At 34.4% G+C, this 15039-nt stretch overlaps 1 long non-coding RNA gene across 2 annotated transcripts in view; it reads right to left on the reverse strand.

Annotated features, from left to right (window-relative positions):
* Positions 1-15039, reverse strand: part of LOC102900114 — a 97292-nt gene that overhangs the window by 42411 nt on the left and 39842 nt on the right. For both annotated transcript variants that reach the window (XR_006588196.1, XR_006588197.1), the window contains 2 exons: positions 1182-1232; positions 488-524 (listed from right to left, as the gene is read on the reverse strand). This is a non-coding gene — a long non-coding RNA (uncharacterized LOC102900114). The remainder of the gene's footprint in view (positions 1-487; positions 525-1181; positions 1233-15039) is intronic.

Consider the following 15039-nt stretch of genomic DNA (forward strand, 5'->3'; position numbering starts at 1 on the left):
GGCTCTGAAATGATTAGCAGAAATGCAAAGAAATGATCATAATTCAGCAGTTGATCTGCTATGATCAAGGACATGGTGTCCATTTTGAACATTTCTTTTAGGGGGTGGGGTGTGGTAGTGCTGTTACTCATTCTTGATTAAAAAATACAAGAAAAAATAGAAAAGTTAGCATAACTCAGTGAGGTTTGTTTACTCAAAAGTGCAATACAACACACCGGTTTATTTGCCAAGTCATTCTCACATAATTAGATGATATTGCTTATATTCAAAATTCATAAACTCCTAGGGAGCTTTACAATTTTTAAAACGTTGCTAACCTGAATATAAATTTTTCCCCCTTCACAGTCAGTTCTTCCCAAGGAATTTGAGGGAGAAGGTCACATTTGCCCAAAAAGGCTGATTTTACTTTAGTGGATGTAAAAACCTATCTCAAAAAGCTCTTGAGATGTAATTTAGAAGTTTTTAAGAAGTAGCAGAAAACACTTACCAATAATGTTGAAGGACCCATCTTTTCTTTTAACCACCTGAAATCAGAAGTCCTATTATAAAAAGGAATAGACACTAGGGTGATCATGTTCAGGGCGTGGTCAAAAACAAAATAATTTTTTTAATCTGTCCCAAAATATAAATTCTAAAGATAAAAGTAATCAGAGAGGGGTAACTGTTTCCAATATTCTGAACTGACTATAAAATTAGTACAAAGAAATCTTTCTTAAGATTTATGTGTTGTTTACAGACAAAAGAGGGAGGTAAGGAGTTTTGCATTGAATGTGACCTAGAGAAAGCAATCTTTCCTTTCCTCAGTAGCCTCCATGTGATCCTGTCACTAAACACTGGTTTCAGGTTTCTGAAGTTAATTGCTTCCATTTATTTATTTCAGAAATACCTAGATTCTATAAAGCTTAAATAGTTATCAAATATGAAGATACTGAGTCAAATCAAGTCCAATTAATAGTTTTAGAATACAATGCATATAACAACCAAAAAGATTCCTATTTTCTGAGCTAATGATTACTAATCTAGGTCAACCTGGGATAGAGAAAAAAATAAATACACCACCAAAGATCAGTTAATGTAATGAACATCAAACAAAATATTATAAGATAAGCAAAAGAAATAAAGAGCATGCACTTGAGATCGGGAAAATCATATTTCAAATTCCAACCATTTCCCCCACTCACCATGTAGATTTTGAAATGCTTCGTGTTCTTTCAAATGCTCATTTTCTTCATCTATAAAATAAGATAATAAAATAATGACAAACATTCAGTATGTTGAACCTTATAGCAATGGCTTTGCTTATAATTTCTTCATTTCAAAAGGATTAAAGAACCATAGTTATAACCTTAGAAAGATTTTATCATCTATTTAATTCTATAAGCTAGCAAATAACTCACATTCTTATTTGAGGGGTACAGATAACAGTATTTTTATACATTTTGGATAAATCTTCCCTTAGAATTGCAGAATATATCCATATATATAGGTATGCACAGAAACATGCACACATACACATATGCATGCTTGTATTATAAATATAATTGTTCTTACAGGAGTTCAGGAAGTGACATCACAGCTGTATAATTTTATAATGTTTGATACATTCAGAAATTATTCCTCATGAGAAGAAGAGGTATTTAGACTCAAGTCCATAACATATTTGCTTCTGGATCATATCTCAAAATGACTCCTATAAACATACTCACTTTTTGGTTTTGGAGTTTTGGTTTTGGGGTTTTTTGTTTGGGTGGTTGGTTGTTTTTTGCCATATTTTCTTTGACTCTTTTGTTGTTTTTGTGGGGAAATGACAGCATTTTTCATCATTACGTTCATATCACAGTCTGACAGATCTCATTTCTACATCTACATTTTAATACACTGATTTTTAAAATGGACCTATACCTTTCCAATAGACACTACTTTTTTTCTGTTTGGTTTTTCTAGTTTTGCGGCTTACTTTTGCTACAAATTTATTGAGTCTGGCTCACAGATGTATTTTACCTGGTAAGGAGATTGGCACGTGTCTCTGTGTTCCTGTTTGCAAATATAAAGGTACAAATAAACGCATATATGTGTAAGCCATGGTTAGTTGGGGCATGCATTGTCCAGGTCAACACGGGCCCTGCCTCTCTCTGTTACCTTATTGTGACATGCTTCACACTCTGTCTTCCAGAAGATAAGTTTCAGCTGCGTCTTTAGAGGCCTCCAGATTAACAGAACCATTTCTTAAATCACTGCTGTTGCCACATTGGGACACAGTGGTTTTTGTGTTCTCCAACAATTTTTCTGCTTGCTTTTGCTGCTGAACTTATTGCTTAAATATGTGGCAGTTTTTATTTATGTATGTATTTATTTATTTAGTGTGTGTGTTTTCTTATTAATTTTTTTTCTATATGCTAGTGATATGCATTTTTACTTCTCCTCTTCTTGGGGGTTCACAATCCTATTGTTCACACTTTTTTTTTTTAAATATAATTTATTGTCAAGTTAGCTAACATACAGCATATACAGTGTGCTCTTGGTTTCAGGGGTAGATTCTGTGATTCATCACTTACATAAAACATCCAGTGCTCATCCCAACAAGAGCCCTCCTCAATGCCCACCACCTATTTTCTTTTCTCCCCCACCCTCCCCATCAACCCTCAGTTTGTTCTCTGTATTTGAGTCTCTTATGGTTTGCCTCTCTCTATGTTTGAAACTATTTTTTCCCCTTCCATTCCCCCATGGTCTTCTGTTAAGTTTCTCAAGTTCCACATATGAGTGAAAACATATATCTGTCTTTCTCTGACTAACTTATTTCACTTAGCATAATGCCCTCCATTTCCATCCACATTGTTGCAAATGGCAGAATTTCATTCTTTCTCATCGCCAAGTAGTAGTCCATTGTATATATAAACCAAATCTTCTTTATCCATTCATCAGTTGATGGACATTTGAGCTCTTTTCATAACTTGGCTATTGTTGAAGTCGCTGCTGTAAACATTGGCAGTTATTTATTTTTAAAACAATGCAGATTAACTTCATGGACTATTAGAGATCTTGGGCTATGCAACATATAACTAAGTCTACGTAAAATAGTCAAGAGGCTTTTATTCTTATGACGTTGCATTTACGAACAAAATAGTTAACCTTTGCCTTTAAAGTACTTTTAAAGGAGAAGTTACGGCATTTTGAAATTTTTACGTGTATCTAACATAAAAATGAAGAACTAAACTTCACAAATTTTGGACTAACCATTTTACATGTGTTTGCCCTTTGTGAAAATGTGCCATTATTGTCGCCTTGCAAGAGCACATTCAATCAACTCTAGTTATTATAAAAATGACAAGCAGATAGCATTGGTTATTTCTATGCTTTGTGTGGACTTGTGCTTGGTCTCTTTCCAAGAACTCTTCTAAGGGTCAGTAGATTTTTTAAAATTGTTATTTATAAATCTTGGCTTTTTCTTAAATAGTAGTTATAGCACAATATATATCCTTTGAGTTTTAATGTGTAAGGAAAGAAAAGACTATATGCAAATATAAAAATATATGCATATGTGTATATATACAATATATGTATTTATATGTACATATGTGTATGAATATGTATATAGACATATACATGTATATATATATGTATCTTTTGCATTGGATTGGAATTAAGTATTGTTTCTAATGACTTGTTATAGAAGCATGGCAATTTGAAAAATCTAGGAGGGTGGGTTGGAGGGGTTGGTGTTAGATCTGTCAAGAGATTGAGGGAATTGAAACTGATGCTGACAGTGGAATTTCAAACAAGTGAACACATGAATGGACTCTAATTTTTATAAAGTTTGGTCAATATAGAAGAAAATATTAGCTATGTCAGCCTGATGGAAAAGCAGGGATTTCACACAGCATCAGAAATCTAGGTCATGCTATCATTTACTGCCTTCCAAGTAAACAGATCCAACAAATGCGTGCAAGGAAAAAAAGACTAAAGCTTAGGTTTCAAGGTAAAATATGAGTCTCTAGAGAAGGTGTTTGGCTACCAGGTAGGGTTTTAGTCCTCGTCAGAGGGTGGGATGGAAAATGGTAAGCACGTTGGCAGTTACTGAGGGCTCTATACTACATACTGTGCTCGAAGCAGGTGATTGAGATTGAATTTGCAACAGGGGTTGAGAGAAAGTCTCAGCAAATGGGAGCCATGAGCTCCTCGGAAATGGAGAGCTGAGAGCCAGGGAGCCTTGTGCCCGAAAAACCGCACACAGGATGGAGATGGAGGGGGCAGAATGCCAAGCCCTCTAAGTGAGATACTCATGTCCTGGGGCTGCTTCCTGCTTTAGTCAGTAAGAGTTCAGAAACTGAGTCCAAACTGGCCTACAAGTAGGGATTTTTTTAATGGTTATTTGTTCATTTTTGAGAGAGAGCGCGCGCATTCATGCGCACACATGCAAGCAGGGGAGGGGCAGAGAGAGAAAGAGAGAATCCCAAGTAGGCTCTGCACTGTCAACACAGAGCCTGACTGGGGGCTTGAGCCCACAAACCAGGAGATCATGACCTGAGCCGAAACCAAAAGTTGGAAGCTTAACTGACTGAGCCATCCAGGTGCCCTGACAAGTAGGATATTAAGTGGAGCCTAATCACTGAGGAGCTGGAAAAAGCAACCTAATAAATATGTTTGATATTTAGTATCTAAAACAATGAGGTTTAAATTAGGAATGCTTTAGATTAATAAGTGCACGTTAAAAAAAATCATGAGTATCAGTCTTTTATGTAATTTCAGTCATAACTCCTACCCTATGGAATAGATGTATGCCTAAAGTATATATGTAAATAATTAATGTTTTAATACATTGATTTGTATTTTAAGTGAGCAAAGAAACTCACTGTTTAAAAAATATCAAGTGAAGTATGGCTCAGTTGGTTAAGCAACCAACTCTTAATTTTGGCTCAGGTCACAATATCAGGGTTCATGAGTTTGAGGCCCACCCTGTCAGCACATAGTCTGGGATTCTCTGCCTCTTTGACCCTTCCCTGCCTATACATGTGCACATGCATGCTTGCGCATGTTCTCTCTCAAAAATAAATAAACATAAAAAAAAATAAAATATATCAAATGAGGTCATTAGAAATTTGAACTTTGTTCTTCAATGTATGACTTTATCTTTTTATAGCGGTTTGCAATTTACAATAAACATTTTCACTTCTGTTGTCAGCCTTGAATCCCATAGCTCCATAGGTTACACAAGTGAGTGAATTAGGTGCAATTTTGGAAGGATCAGGGAGTGGGAAATATGCCCATTGTCACAAGCTTCTAAAAGCTAGCTCTGGACCTTGGGCTATCATCCTCCCCTCCGCTCCCCTTTCATAAATAACACACTACCTCTATGCTTTGTAAAACTGTGTTTTTACTTCCCATGTTACAGTCAGTGGTTGGGATCTTATTAGTGAGAGAGGCCACCTCATTTGGTAACAGCAATGGTTTTGTCCACCCTCTGGTAGGTGGCACAACTGCTTGGAGTTTGAGGTTTGACTCTTCCGTCTGTAACCTTTGTTACTCATGTTCTCACTCAATACTCTGACACTGATTCTGGGCTCTGGAGAACCCTCCCTTAAACTGTGTGTCAATTTTCCATGGAGCTTTAATTGTACATACTAGGACACCCTGTAAAATTGCGCATGAATGGGTAGGGTTGGTGGACTTTTCCTCTCTTCCCATTCTAATTCTCTTGCTACCACATAGGTTCCTTACATGCCATTATTTCTATCTCCCTACCATTCTGAAATAATACACTTCCAAGCCTCAGTTCTTACACTGTCTCAACAGTTGAGAATGGACTGTGCTACATCTGGTTTTAGATGGGCCCATAATCCTCCTTTTGCTAAACTGCCTTGCTTGACTCAATGATTTCCACATTCAATAAGCATGCCTCAAGGATAGGCTCTATGGCTTAAGGTTTTTTTTTTTTTTATATATATACTATACAAAGTCACCAGCAAAATGGACCACCCTTAATCTTTTCCTTCAATATTAACCTTTAAGGTAAATAAGACAATTATTATTTTCTTGCTTTAATTTATTCACTAAATTTGTCACTGGACAACTTAAAAAAGTTTTATTATTGCTCTTTGAAATGTTACAGGGCTACTTTACAAAATAGGTTAAATGCAAACTGTGAGCTGATTTGCAGAAACAAGCTGCCACATACAAGAATGATTCCTTTGGGGAAATTCCTAACAGATTCCAAATAATTCAGTTCTAAATTCAAAAAGAAAATCAACCTATTTGCAGCTTCAAGATTCCTTGTATTTGGTTGTTTTGAAATGAAGCACGCCTGCTTGACTCAAATTACTAGAACCATACTTATCATTTCTTTGGACTCTTGCAGCTGAGTTTACAAATACTACCTGTTCAGTGGAAGTCACTTATAACACTGAGGTGGGTAAAGTGAAATACTGTCACCTTAGAAGGTTTTGTTGCTCCATTATGCTTTAGTTGAATTCACGTATTGTGTTTCAGAAAACGAGGCCTGACCTATGGAATCCCAGAATTCCCATAATAACCAAGAATCATAGTCTATCTTGAAGTAGAATGTATTTGAAAAGAAAATATGCCATTCAATTGAAATATTTTTACATTGAAATGGGGAAAAGATAGAGGAAAGAAATTAATGGGATTAAATTCAAACTATAGGCTATTTGAGAAAGCTATGTATATGACCAGCAATTTTAGAGAAAGGCTATTATGGAAAAGGAGACTAGTAGTTTTGGAGAAAATAATAGAAGAACATTAACAAGTCTGAATATTTGTTTAATAATCCAGATGATAGAAGCAAATGGAGAAATTTGGGTGACAATGAAAGCGACATAAGTGTAGGAATAAGGTACAAAGTAGTAGACTAACAGAAAAGAACATGCACGATACTTCCTTAAGAGACAAGGTTTGACAGCGATTGAGGAAATCCATGCAGGAGCTTCATTTTTTTCTTTTTTGAAAGCAGACAATCTGACAAATTTTTGTCTTGTCAATTTTATCTCTTACAAGCAATGAGAAAATATATATGGACTGTCAGTGTTTAGATTGGAGAAGATTCAGAGGTATCATGATGCCTGTCTTTAAATAGAGGAAGATGTATTATGTGAAAAAAGGAGTACTTAGCCTAACACACACAAGTCCAGAGGCTATAAATAGAACCAATGTACAGAAATTCACAGGGAGTTAAATTTAACTTAATAAATGCATTTGCTGTTCTTTTTCTTTTTAATTTTTTTTAATGTTTATTTATTTTTGACAGAGAGAGAGACAGAGCATGAACAGGGGAGGGGAAGAGAGAGAGGGAGACACAGAATCCGGAGCAGACTCCAGGCTCTGAGCTGTCAGCACAGAGCCCCACGCAGGGCTTGAATTCACAGACTGCAAGATCATGACCTGAGCTGAAGTGGGACGCCCAACCGACTGAGCCACCCAGGCGCCCCGCAATTGCTGTTCTTGATTTATTTATTATTAATGAGTGGGAATATGTAACAATGGAATAGGCATTCCAGTGAGGAAGCAGGATGGTAGTCTTGGATTTATTTGTGACTTGAAAGTCTAAATAGGTGAAGTCTCTGCGACTAAAGGACACTAATCTTTATTAAAAGGGAAGAAATTTCTGCTACTACTAATAATTATAACTAAAATTGGTTGAATGCTCACTATAAATCACGCACTATTTTAAACTATTATTAACTTATTAGAGAAGAGCAATGGTCACCAAATATGTTGACAATAATCAAGAGAAAACTGGTACAGGATGCTACTTGAGAATGTCATGTTGAGAACTCTTGATGAGGAAAAAAAAGATAGCTGTCAATATTGGCTGCTTGAGCTACAAAAAGGGATGTGGAGTGGATACCTGTAATTTTAAGAAGATATTAGTAACTTCAAGAAGGCACTTTTGATATTAATATTGAAAAGAGTCTAAACAAACCTAAAAGTCGGTAAGGACTCTGGATATAGTAATTATAATTCAGGATTTCAGATCAACAGTCAAAGATAGTAGAGAGTTGCAGGAAGATAATTAGGACATTGGAATTTTAAAAAAGCTTTTGGGGTTTAATAAACCCAGATAGAATAAATGAACTCAACTGGCTTCTATCACACTCTATATGTGTTTCCTTCTAACAAATACTACTATTTACATGTCTAAAATTAAAGTATGAGATATGACTATCTTAAGATCATGTTTGACTAGATACTATGCCATTATTTACTTGCATGATCATTGAAAATGCATCTTCCATATATTTTTAATCTAAATAAGCATTCTGTTTCCATGGCACCATTAAAATCATTTTTATATGGCAGATGATTTAGGTATTGTAAATGATGTTCTGCCTACAGCACTTTGTGTTACTTATAAGAAATAGAAACTTATTCTGTCTCAAATTGAAAACCGAGATGGGAATGTTGTAAACAATCAATGGGCATTATCAATGATATTCATGGGAAAGTAATCCAGTACAAGGGAATATCATAGGAGCTGAATTAAGAAATCAAGTAGGTGGAAGCAAATTCTTTTTCTTTACCAAAAAAGCTAATTTTTATTTGCTTTCATATAATTAACTAATTTGATTCTGCTTTATGAACATTTCAAACATAGAAATAACAACGGGAAATAACAGAAGTGCTTCTTGCTGTTATCTAAAGAATCATCTTAATGGAAGTAGCTTGCTTATACATTTTTAAAGATATAAATTATAACATAATCACCACTTACATGATTAGTAGTTGCACATTCAAATATGCATTTTTTAACCAGGTAAATAGAATCTCTACTTCTCATAATCTGTACTTCTCATAATGTCTTTTCTTTAGAGATCACATATACTTAAATTCTTCTTGAGGATCAAAAATTTTAATTTGAAATACTTTTTTTTTTCTTTCATTCGAATAGGTTGCACACAGTCTTTGCATAATCTTAGGCTCTAAACTGCACCCAATATCTTGTAAATATTTAAACATAAAATTATGCCTTAACAGTATTTGTAATTAGTAGGTATATGAAATGTTAATTTCCAAAGGAGGATGTCAAAATTTGTGAGTAGCATACATTGCTGTTTTTCTGCATATTCTCAACTCTTATTATAGTGGTAGGACCCACCTACATAGAGGTAAGAATTAGAAATGCAAGAGATTAAATGATCTAACTTTGAACAAAAATAAATCATTATGAGGCTTTGACAAATGTTTTTTGGAAAATGTATTCAAGCCACTGTAACTTATACTGAGCAGTTATGCTCATTAGAGGTATGTCACCCCATTTAAGAAAAGAAATAATTAGAAGCTATAAGTAAAAGAATAGTTTTCAATAATCTATTGTTTAAAGTTGTAACTAGAGCAATTAAAAAGGTTTTCTATTGTTTAAAGTTGTAACTAGAGCAATTATATAAGTTTTATATACCTTTTCTCCTCTGGCAGAAATATGATTGTTCATAAGTCATTGTTTTTTTGGCTTCTGTGTTACTTTGAAGAAATGTTTTAATACTTTATCCTTTAATCTTATAAAGCTATCTACATAAAACACAGTAAACAAAATATTTCATGGTGAAATGTTGAAAGTATTTCCTTTAAAATTAGAAACAAGAAATAGGTTACCGTTATCACAACATTTTCAATTTTTGGTGTTCAGTGCAGAGAGGCGAAGAAAAAAAACTGTATGTGGACTGGGAAAAACAAACAAACAAACAGCACACAACCAAAAACCTGTCTATGTTGGCAGATCATGTCAATGTGAATTAAAAACAATGTCATATAATACACAGATAAATTATCAGAATCAGAGTGTTGAATACAGATTTAATAACTAGAAATCGAAATCATTACATACAAATTTACCTAAGTTAAAAAATAGTAAGAAAATTTAAATCCCATTTCAAATGAAAAAAAAATACAAGCTATCTAGGAATTTATTGTACAAAAGCCAGACAAAAATTTATTGTATAAAAGTTGTATAATTCTTTTGAAAATAAAAAAACAATCTAATTGAGAAAAAATTTAAATGTAATAAATGAGGAATATACCAGATTCATAGCTTAAAATACTCAATAATCCAAAAATATAAATTCTCTCAAAATTGATCTATAGATGCAATGCAGTTCTAATCAAAATCCAATGTGTGTGCATTTAACTTGATAATTTTATTTATTTTTTAATTTCTAAATGTTTATTTAGAACATTTAGAGAGAGAGAGACAGAGAGAGACAGAGAGAGAGAGAGACAAAGCATGTGTACAAGCAGGGGAGGAGCTGAGAGACAGAGAATTCAAACAGGCTCCACGCTGTCAGTGCAGAACCTGATGCAGGGCTCAATTTCACAAACTATGTGATCATGACTTGAGCCAAAGTCAAGAGTTGGACATTTAACCAACTGAGTTACCCAGGCACTCCTAAATTGATAATTTTAATGAAAAGTTTACATGAAATGGAAAGAAAGTAGAGTATACGGGATGATTTTAAAGAACATAATGGTGAGACTTGTCTTTCAAAGGTATCATGACTTATGATAAAATCATCATGATCAAAAGAGTGTGGTATTTATGTAAAGATAGACAAAGCAGAAAACAGACATCAAAGATAATTGTGTGTGCATGCACGCACACACACACAACTTTATGTAAGTGGATCAAATGGGAAGAGTTACTTTTGCCATGTTCTGGAATGAGTGACTACATCAATGTAAGGGGAGGATTTAATTTCTTTTTACCATGACAAATATAAGTTCCAGGTAGACTGAAAACCTAAATATGAAAGAACAACCTATATACAACCTATAGGAGAATATTTTCACTCACAACCTTCATAAAGAAATGGATGTATTAACTGGGCAACAAAACAAAACAAAAATTCATGAGGAAAAGAATTACTGAAATCAACTTAAAACAATTCCCCCCCAAAATAATTTCTATATATCAAAGCATACAACAAAAACAGTGTAAAGTCATACCATATTTGCGACACATACAAAACATTTTCAGAATATATGAACTTCAGTGAATCTGTATAAGAAAAAGGCAAAAATTGGGGCGCCTGGGTGGCGCAGTCGGTTAAGCGTCCGACTTCAGCCAGGTCACGATCTCGCGGTCTGTGAGTTCGAGCCCCGCGTCGGGCTCTGGGCTGATGGCTCAGAGCCTGGAGCCTGTTTCTGATGCTGTGTCTCCCTCTCTCTCTGCCCCTCGCCCGTTCATGCTCTGTCTCTGTCCCAAAAATAAATAAACGTTGAAAAAAAAAAAATTAAAAAAAAAAAAAAAAAAAAAAAAAAAAAAGAAAAAGGCAAAAATCTAATAGTATTGGGAAGAGTTTTGTCCAGACACTTCACAGAAGGGAAGGTCCAGTTGGGCCACAAGCAGATGAAGTATTAATCAAAGACATGAAAATATAATTATTTTCTTACACATATTTGCTTCATTAGAAAGACTGTGAATGACACACTTTCTAAGTCTGTAGAAACTTGAAATTGTCCCATGTCTTCTAGCATTTACTTTTGTAGATAATTAGTCTTGAAGTATTTTCTCTTCATAAACAACCTAATTTTTTTGTCTGGAAGATTGTGCACTAATTTTTCTCACCCTTTAATTTGAAATGTTACAAGGCTATGACTTATTTTCCAGGTACTTAGTGAGGTGTTTCTACATATAAATTTGAGTCTCTTATACTGGGAATTTTTTAAAACATATTTTTCTTTATTTCTTCTGTTTTTTTCGTATTTACCCCATATGGACTCTTATATATAAGATTTCCCAAATTAGCTCTCCCCATCTCTTTTATTTAATTCCTAACTTCCATCTGTTCGCCTTTAATTATTCTTCTAAGTTCAGAGAATTTCCTGGGATTCTCTTTTGATGTAATAATTTTCTATTCTGGCTAATTCAATCTATTATTCACTTCTTTAAAAACAAAATAACAGCCTTGCAATTATGATTTGCATCTCCAAGAACTCCCTCGTTTTGTTATTGCTCCATTTTTATAAGAGCCAGTTCTGGATTTACAGATGCAACATGCTTTCTAATTTTTCCCAAAAGAATTCTTTTCTTTTTCTTATAATGACTGTTTTTATAAAGCATTATTTGCTCTCAATTCTCATTTTATCCTATTCTTTCCCATGCTGAGTGTTTTCATATTACTGATTTTTTCCCCTTTTCTTCCTCTTATATGGAAAGGTCTGCATATGTTGGCACTGTGAGAGAGTTGAGTCCTTATCCAACATTGTTATTACTGAACAATTCCTTAGTTTTGGATATAAATCTAATTATTTGGATACATTGTAAAATTTCTTTTTTATGTTAAGTATTAAATTTTCTGGAGAGTGTTTGGCTTTGGGCAGAGAGAGACAGTTTTGGAACAGAGAGTTTATTCCTGTTTTAGAAACTGTCTTCTTACATATGCGTTGGCAGTCCAAAGACAGATAAAGCGCAGAGTCCCCCTCTCTACCTGGCCACCTGGCTTATGTGAGTTTTCTCGTTTTCCCCATTCCACCCAACAAACCGCTTCCATAAATTCATTCCCTGATCCATGCAGATTAAGGATGACTTGTGGGCTCAAGCAGGGTCACAATGTATCCTTATGCCTTGATATCCTGTTTTTATCTCCTTCAGATATATACCCAAAAGTGGGATTGCTGAATCAATCATATGGTGGTTTTATTTTTGATTTTTTGATGAACCTCCGTACTATTTTCCATAGGGTAGTCTAAGTTACATTCACAACAACACTGCACAATGGTTCCCTTTTCTCCGTATCCTCTCCTATACTTGTTATCCTTTGTCTTCTTAAATATGGGCATTCTAGCAGGTATGAGGTGATATCTCATTGTGGCTTTGATTTGCATTGCCCTGATGATTAGTGATTTTGAGCACCTTTTAACGTACATGTCACCATTTGGAAGTATTCTTTTGGAAAAATTTGTATTCAGGTTCTCTGCCCATTTTTTTTTAAATCAAATTATTTGTAGTTTTGCTATTGAGTTGTATGAGGTTTTTTTTTTTTAATATATATTTTGGATATTAAAACCCCTTATCAGATATGTGATTTGTAAATATTTTTTTCCCATTCTATACACTGACTCTTCTTTTTGTTGATTGTGACTTTTACTATGTAGAAGCTTTTTTGTATGATGTAGTGCCATTTACTAATTTTTGCTTTTGCTGCTTGTGCTTTTAGTGTCATATCCAAAAGGTTGTTGCCAAGATCAATGTCAAGGAACTTATTTCCTATGTTTTCTTCTAGAATTTCACAGTTTCAGATCTTATGTTTAAGTCTTTAATCCACTTCAAGTTAATTTTTTTTTATTTATTTAAAAAAATTTTTTTAACGTTTATTTTTTTTTTAATTTTTTTTTTCAACGTTTATTTATTTTTGGGACAGAGAGAGACAGAGCATGAACGAGGGAGGGGCAGAGAGAGAGGGAGACACAGAATCGGAAACAGGCTCCAGGCTCTGAGCCATCAGCCCAGAGCCCGACGCGGGGCTCGAACTCACGGACCGCGAGATCGTGACCTGGCTGCAGTCGGACGCTTAACCGACTGCGCCACCCAGGTGCCCCAAACATTTATTTATTTTTGAGACAGAGAGAGACAGAGCATGAACGGGGGAGGGTCAGAGAGAGGAAGACACATAATCTGAAACAGGCTCCAGGCTCTGAGCTGTCAGCACAGAGCCCGACGTGGGGCTCGAACTCACGGACCGTGAGATCATGACCTGAGCCGAAGTCGGCCGCTTAACCGACTGAGCCACCCAGGTGCCCCAAGTTAATTTTTGTAAGTGGGGTAAGGTATGGGCCCAACTTCATTCCTCTGCCTGTGATTGTCTAGTTTTCCCAACACAATTTATTGGAGAGAACTATCCTTTCCCCACTGAGGATTTTTGGTCCCTTTGTCAAATTTTAATTGACCGTATATGCAAGCGTTTGTTTCTGAGCTATTGGTTCTGTTTCATTGGTCTGTGCGTCTATTTTAATGTAAATATTATACTCTTTTCATTACTATAGCTAGCGTGATGCCTCCAGTTTTCTTATTTTTTTCAGAATTGCTTTGGGTATTATGGGTCTTTGTGATTCCACACAAATTTTAAGATTCCATTTTCTATTACAGTGAAAAAAATGTCATTATTTTCTCAGCTTTTGTTTAGGAAATTATTTATCTCTTTTTCATTTCTGAAGGACAACTTTGTTGGATAAAGTATTCTTGGTCAGCTATTTCTTTTCTCTTTAATCACTGAATGTATTGCCCTACCCTCCCGACTTATAAGATTTCTGCTGAGAAATCTTCTGATGGCCTTATGGGTGGTCTTTTGTAAGTTACAAGCTTTTCTTCTCTTGATGCTCTTAAGATTCTTTCTTTGTCTTTAACTTTTGACAGTTGCATTATAACATGTCTTGGAGAGAATCTTTTTAATTAATTTTACTTGATTACCTGTGAGTTTCATGAATTTGGATATCCAAACATTTCCTTATATTTGAGCATTTTCAGCCATTTTATTCTTAAAAAAAGGAGATAGGAACAGAAAAAAAAAATTAAGACACAATGGCTGAAAACTACTCAAATATAGGGAAAGATTTATTTATTTATTTATTTATTTGGTAAATACCTCACAAATAATTCAAAAATCACTGTTTTAAGGAAATCAGTGAGCTACAAGAAAATACAGAAAGGCAATTCAATAAAATCAGGAAAATGATGTATGAACAAAATGAGAAATTTAACAGATAAAAATCATGAAAAAGAATCAAAGAGAAACTGTAGAGCCAAAGAAGATAATGAATTACATTGAAAAAACAAAAAACAAAAAACAGAGCATCAATAAATCAAAAAGAATAAAGAATCTGTGAGATAGAAGACAGGAACTTTGAAATTATTCAGTCAGAGGAAAACAAAGAAAAAAGAATGAAGAGAATGAATAACACTAGCATAATCTATGGAATACCATGAAGAGACCACTTTGTGGATTATTGGAGTTCCAGAAGGACTCCTATAATATCTATATGAATTATTTGTGTTAAGATAATTCTTTTTATTTAAAAAAAAATTTTTTTTTAACATTT

Source organism: Felis catus, chromosome D3 (assembly GCF_018350175.1).
Source record: "Felis catus isolate Fca126 chromosome D3, F.catus_Fca126_mat1.0, whole genome shotgun sequence".
In the NCBI taxonomy this organism is placed as follows: domain Eukaryota; kingdom Metazoa; phylum Chordata; class Mammalia; order Carnivora; family Felidae; genus Felis; species Felis catus.